The sequence below is a fragment of the Schistocerca cancellata genome, chromosome 1 (assembly GCF_023864275.1).
Source record: "Schistocerca cancellata isolate TAMUIC-IGC-003103 chromosome 1, iqSchCanc2.1, whole genome shotgun sequence".
NCBI classification, from domain to species: domain Eukaryota; kingdom Metazoa; phylum Arthropoda; class Insecta; order Orthoptera; family Acrididae; genus Schistocerca; species Schistocerca cancellata.
Window position 1 is genome coordinate 1242363399 of NC_064626.1, and position 7141 is coordinate 1242370539.

Consider the following 7141-nt stretch of genomic DNA (forward strand, 5'->3'; position numbering starts at 1 on the left):
AGTCTGACAGATGTTCGCAAAGTGGCGTCTGCTGTGATGTGTTATTAACTGAAACACTTTTCATTTCTGTTACTTCTTGTTGTAAACTCGACAATTTTCTACGCAACGTGTTGTTAGACGAGTCGATCTCATTAATTGTCTGCTGTAAATTTTGAAATTCAGGTGTTTGGTTAAATGAAACCGGCGCAGTATCGTCTGATTTATTCTCATTAGCACTTTCGATAGCATCAATACGACTGGCCAATTCATCATATTTTTCAGTCAGTATTTTTGCCTGATCATCGGTTTTAGAATCGGACGCATTAATCTGTTTTTGCAACTTACGCGTAGTTTCGCTCAGTTTTTTAACATCAGCTTTGATAACATCGCAATCCTGCGTTAGTTCTAATTGTTCGAATCTGTCTGTCACTGTTTGAATATCTACTGTGTGTGTATCTGTTTTTGATTTAAGATTGGAAATTTCGTCTCGTAATTCCGCGTTCAACTGTTCTATGGTATTAATTTTGTCGGACACTGTAGTAATATTATTGTCTACATACGTCTTCGCTTTCGCGAACATTTTACGTTTGTCTTCTTGTCTTTGTGCAGTGATTGTTTCCATGACCTGACGTTTGACTTTATTTTGATCCTGAATAAATTTGCGGAAACGCGTATTACTGTTTTCTATGTGCTGATTAAAGCGCTCGTTAATCTGAGTGTTCTGCTGTTCGAATTTCGCGTCTATCTTTTCATCCATTGTGCGCGAAAGTTCTGCTGTCATTGCTTTAAACTCGTCGCGTAATTGTGTAGCCTTATCAGAGCATTGTTTAGCGACTCCGCTAATTTCGTCTCTGAGTGTTTCTGTTGCGGCAGTTTGCATTTCCCTTAATTCCTGCGCAACAGACTTAATTTCTTCGCTATTTTTACGTGAACAAGCTTCAATTTCCACGCGCAACTGTTCCTTAGTGTCATGACACTGCGCGGCAACAGCTCTAATTTGTTCACTAAGCTGTCTGGAATTGTCGTCTAATTTTTCATTTAACCTGTCTTGTTTTTCGTTCTGTTGTTTGACCTGTTCACTAAGTTCTTTGTGATTTTTGTCTTGTCTTTCGTTCTGTTTTTCATTCTGCTGTTTAAATTCTTCCCTAAATTGTCTGAAATCTTCACTCTGTTGTTTACTCATTTGTATCAACAATGCCATAATTGGATTCGACTCAAAGTCAGCATTTCTATTCTCTTTGCTGTTTAATGGTGGATCTGGAATTGTTTCGCTTTCTGTAACCATTTGGTTATTGTGAGATTCACAAAAAGATTTGTCAGTCGGACGTACACTGTCAGTCACTATTTCGGAATTAAATAAATTCGTCCTACTTTCAGTACACTGTTCATTTTCATTCGAAACATTTGTCTGTACGTTACTTGAGTTTTCTAAATCGGGTGTGTTAAGCTGGGCAGCGCTCATTACAATAGTGCGCCCCGCGTCATCAATTGTCGTCAAGTTAACAGACGAGACAATTGAGTTCGTTTGTTCATCATTAAGATAAAAGTCATCATTAGTGGTTGGAATGCACTGATTGTTATTGAACGCAGGATTGTCATCATTACACTGCGTGTCACAATTACTATCGGTAAAGTCGTTTGTGCCGGTAATTTCGTTCATAATACCTCGCGATACACTATTCACAGTCTTTCGCGGCATTTTTACAATATTCACAAATATTCACAAAACAATAAGCACAAATGCAAAAGCAACACACAACTACAATAGAGCAACGAATTGCCGTTGACCTGTAGAAAGAAAGTCACAATATTAGTACAAGCGTTGCGCCAAATTCTAATTATACTTAAGCAAATAAGAGCAGATATCTGACTGTTTTTCAAAAGACTCTCAACGAAATACGATCCTGGACTGGGTGTCGCCAAGTGTAACCTCCCCAGAAAAATTTCGTAAGACAATTATTTAATAGAAGTGGAGCCAAGTAAAACTTTCCCACAAAATGTTGAAAGACTATAATTTGAATGTTAACAAGAATACAACCTAACGTAATCTCCCAGCAAATAAATTTACTGACAATGACAATTAGACAAAAATTAGCAATCTGACTCACAAATAAAAAATGAAAAACAATTCAGTGGTAATGAAAATCAGTGGCAGTGAAAATTCAATTAAACCGAAATATCGGTCTTTGGCCCTGTGCATAAATCAGAATTAAACTCTTACCTCATTGTAACTGCTAGTCACATTTCTGCTCTTATTGTTCCGCACTGCTTGGAGGAACTGCATTGCAAATAATAATATTCCTTTTTTTTTTGTAATTTAACTGAAATTTGTCTTTAAGGGAAGTGGAATGAATTTTTTTTGTAAAATGCTTTGAAATCAAAATTATTATTGGGGCACTTGTTGGAAATTAATTACAATAAATGAACTTTAAATTATCTGATGATTACCTTAATTAACAATATACCTTATTCAGCATCTTGACCAGTGTTGCCGACAGACTACATCACACAACCGCACTGGGCTCCTACTACTGACCGACTGCTCTGCATGACGGCTACTACAGAACTGCTCTCAACGACAACTAACTGAGTACTGCCCTCAACTAGACAGAGCTACAGACTCGCAACGACTGACTGACTGACTGAGAAGCGCTCGCAACACTCGCGCGGTCAAGCGCATACTCTCTGGTCACAGATGCTACAATGCCTCGCCATTGCTGCTATGTTACATACGTGTTTCAACCGTTAAAAAAGAATCCTAAGTGACAGGAAAATAAGAAGTCTAAGAAAAACATCAACTAACCTCCTTGTTGCATGCTTGACAGAAAATGATTTTCCCATCTGTTGTATAATGCGGAAAATCTTGCAGCCACTGCCTTATGTGAGTAGACTTTGAACTAGCTGTTTTCGGTATGGCGTAGTATTGTCACACATAAAGTAGAATTTATTTTGCACTTAGAACGTCAGTAACACTTAAAATGTCGGTCGCTACACAATGTACTGATTTGTTTTCGCTGGGAAAAGTGAACGATGACCTGTTCTTTTTTTTTTCCTTTTACTGCGGTGCGTGGGAGCGGTAGGGGAAGTACCGTACACGTTGCTGGACATATGGCACCTGACAGATGGCCGCCCCTTCTGAACAAGCGAATGGAATCTGCCGGTGCTTCAGATGCAAACATCTCACTACTGGCAAATTATTTTTCGAAGCGGAAAATTCACGTATAATACCTTTCACGAAACAGAGTAGTTTGATAGGACTGCCTGTAGACAGCAGCGAGAAAATGCGCGAAGGGCAGTAATTTAGCTATAGAGGGCGTCTACGATTAACATTGTGATTTTTTAATCGGTGCTCAGCTGAAGGCCTATGAAACCGTTTCTTTGCGAAAATACACAGCTGACCAGAATCCTTCGAACGAAATATTTTCATATATATCATTTAGTACTTCCACGTTCGATTCTAATGTGTAACTCAAATCTTTGAACGGATCCCATTCGCTCACCGAAGTTAAGCACTGTCGCGCTCGGTGCGTACTTGTATGGATGACCATTCAACCGTGCCTAGTGCTGTTGGTAGTAAGGCAAGCAAAGGAATTGTAAACAGTCTCTAACGACCTTCGCCTTCGACGAGACGTAAAACCCTAAGTTTACTTCCTTTTTCTAATCTTTGAAAACACAAGAACTCTATGTCAGATTAACGAAATAGGTACTTTTTAGGATTTTGATGGCGAAATAGGCCAAATTAGGCGTCAACGTCGAAATTCGCAATTTTAGGTCCTATAGAACTAACGGTATTCAGTTTAGTTAGTCATGAAACGCATAAGTACCAGCTTATATGCAAATTGGAGCTTAGGAAAAAAAAATAGGTTTTAACCTAAAGATCCGTGATATATTTTTTACATATGAATAATAAAACACCTATAAGGAGTATTTGGTATTAACAGGGATAGCGATATAAAAAAATAAAAAAAGACCGAAATGTTAGGCAAATACGAAGCATGAGCGCACATCAACTAGCCACCTTGCTGCACGCTGGGCAGAACATATTTTTTCTCCATTTGTCGTATAGTGTGGAAAAACTTGGAGCCACTGTCTTATATGGAGAAATAGGCACTTTTTAGGATATTAAAGCCGAAATAGGCAAAAATAGGCACTAACGTCGAAATAGGATTTTTTAGGTCCTATAGAATTAACGCTATTAAATGTAAATAGTCATGAAACGCGTAACTACAAATTTTTATGCAAATAGGAACTCAGGAACAAAATAGGTTTTTACCTAAAATCCGCGGTCTACTAATAACTGAAGTTCGTTGTATCGAAGGTCAAACTACTTACGGCTGGTAAACATTTCGGGATATAAGTTCGTAGTCCTCGAAACTCTTCTGTGCCTAACGTTTCGTCCAGAACAGTGCTGGACATCTACTGAGGCTTTGCTCCTCCACTAAGCCTTGCTGGCTGACGGGTCGGACGGCCGAGAGTGACATATACAAAGTGTAAATTTTAAATTGACAAACCAGAATAAATCGAAAAATAAGCTTCACACGAAAAAACGTGTAGAATCCAAAGTTGATTATTTTCGAGGGGACATCTGCTGGTGCTGAAATTAGCCCGCCACCCCAGCCCCCTGAGGGTGGGCCGGGAGGCAACTTTAAAATTTCAAATGGGAACCCACATTTTGTATTGCAGAATCAGATTCTACACAAAAAACTACGTACATTTTGTCTTAAACATTTGTTTTGATTCTTGGTAGTTGGCGCTGTAATTCAAGAAAATCCATGTTCTCATTTTTGCGTGGAAAATGGTTACGGATAAATAAAAAACACTTATTTACTTCGTAAATTTTGATTCGCTAAAACTAAAACTCTCCCTCTCTCCCCATAGGGTGGGGTTTGAGAGAGAGGAATTAGAGTTTTACAAATGTTTACCCAAATATTAATTTTTTCCGCAGATTCGGATAAGTTTTGTTTGTTTCGTGGTCAACATTCGTAAAACTCTAATTCCTCTGACTCAAACCCCACCCTATGGGGAGAGAGGGAGAGTTTTAGTTTTAGCGAATCAAAATTTATGAAGTAAATAAGTATTTTTTATTTATCCGTAACCGTATTCCACGCAAAAATGAGAACATGGATTTTCTTGAATTAAAGCGCCAACTACCAAGAATCAAAACAAATGTTTAAAACAAAATGTACGTAGTTTTTGGTGTAGAATCTGATTCTGCAATAAAAAATGGGGGTTCCCATTTCAAATTTTAATTTTGCCTCCCGTCCCAACCCCAGGGGGCTGGGGTGGCGGGCTAATTTTAGCACCAGTAGATGTCCCCCTCGAAAATAATCAACTTTGGATTCTACACATTTTTTCGTGTGAAGCTTATTTTTCGAGTTATTCTGGTTTGTCAACTTAAAATTTACACCCTGTATACTGTAGAAAAATGGGTGTGGCCAGAGTTACATGTGATAAGCAGAGATAACCCTTGTCAAAGATAAAACTTACCTACCGATTGTCTTCTTGTCAAAGATAAAAAAAAACTGCATTTCCGGCTAAGCCTGCAACTCGAAAACAAAACCTAAGAAGTTGCTGGTGTTACGGCGTAAAGTCAAGCGCCGGCATTCCAGTTGGGAACGAGAGAGCAGAGAGGGCTGTGAAGAAGACGTCAGCCAATTGCACGCTGACCGACTCCTCTCCAGGATGACAACGCGGTGACAGTGGCCTCTATGCGAAGAGAACAACAGCGCCGCGCCCGACTAGCGCGGCCCAGTTCTACAGAAGCTTCAAGGCAAGCGACCTGGACAGAAGAGTCAAAGCTCATTACTTTGCTCGTACATTCTACTTAGCTCAGACTTGGAATTGTTATACTGAAGAGATTTTTTTATTTCGTCTGTCGCCCTTTGCTTGCGACACATCTGTTTAACCCAAAGTCAAGTATTGTCTTATTTTTGGGAATAAAACTCATTAATATGATTTTCTTGAACTGTTGTCTAGCGATCCGAGAAAGCAGATTTCCTATACACCCCACAATTGACGACTAATGCAGAATTCAAGAATGGTCACCACAACAAAATACACTCCTGGAAATGGAAAAAAGAACACATTGATACCGGTGTGTCAGACCCACCATACTTGCTCCGGACACTGCGAGAGGGCTGTACAAGCAATGATCACACGCACGGCACAGCGGACACACCAGGAACCGCGGTGTTGGCCGTCAAATGGCGCTAGCTGCGCAGCATTTGTACACCGCCGCCGTCAGTGTCAGCCAGTTTGCCGTGGCATACGGAGCTCCATCGCAGTCTTTAACACTGGTAGCATGCCGCGACAGCGTGGACGTGAACCGTATGTGCAGTTGACGGACTTTGAGCGAGGGCGTATAGTGGGCATGCGGGAGGCCGGGTGGACGTACCGCCGAATTGCTCAACACGTGGGGCGTGAGGTCTCCACAGTACATCGATGTTGTCGCCAGTGGTCGGCGGAAGGTGCACGTGCCCGTCGACCTGGGACCGGACCGCAGCGACGCACGGATGCACGCCAAGACCGTAGGATCCTACGCAGTGCCGTAGGGGACCGCACCGCCACTTCCCAGCAAATTAGGGACACTGTTGCTCCTGGGGTATCGGCGAGGACCATTCGCAACCGTCTCCATGAAGCTGAGCTACGGTCCCGCACACCGTTAGGCCGTCTTCCGCTCACGCCCCAACATCGTGCAGCCCGCCTCCAGTGGTGTCGCGACAGGCGTGAATGGAGGGACGAATGGAGACGTGTCGTCTTCAGCGATGAGAGCCGCTTCTGCCTTGGTGCCAATGATGGTCGTATGCGTGTTTGGCGCCGTGCAGGTGAGAGCCACAATCAAGACTACATACGACCTAGGCACACAGGGCCAACACCCGGCATCATGGTGTGGGGAGCGATCTCCTACACTGGCCGTACACCACTGGTGATCGTCGAGGGGACACTGAATAGTGCACGGTACATCCAAACCGTCATCGAACCCATCGTTCTACCATTCCTAGACCGGCAAGGGAACTTGCTGTTCCAACAGGACAATGCACGTCCGCATGTATCCCGTGCCACCCAACGTGCTCTAGAAGGTGTAAGTCAACTACCCTGCCCAGCAAGATCTCCGGATCTGTCCCCCATTGAGCATGTTTGGGAATGGATGAAGCGTCGTCTC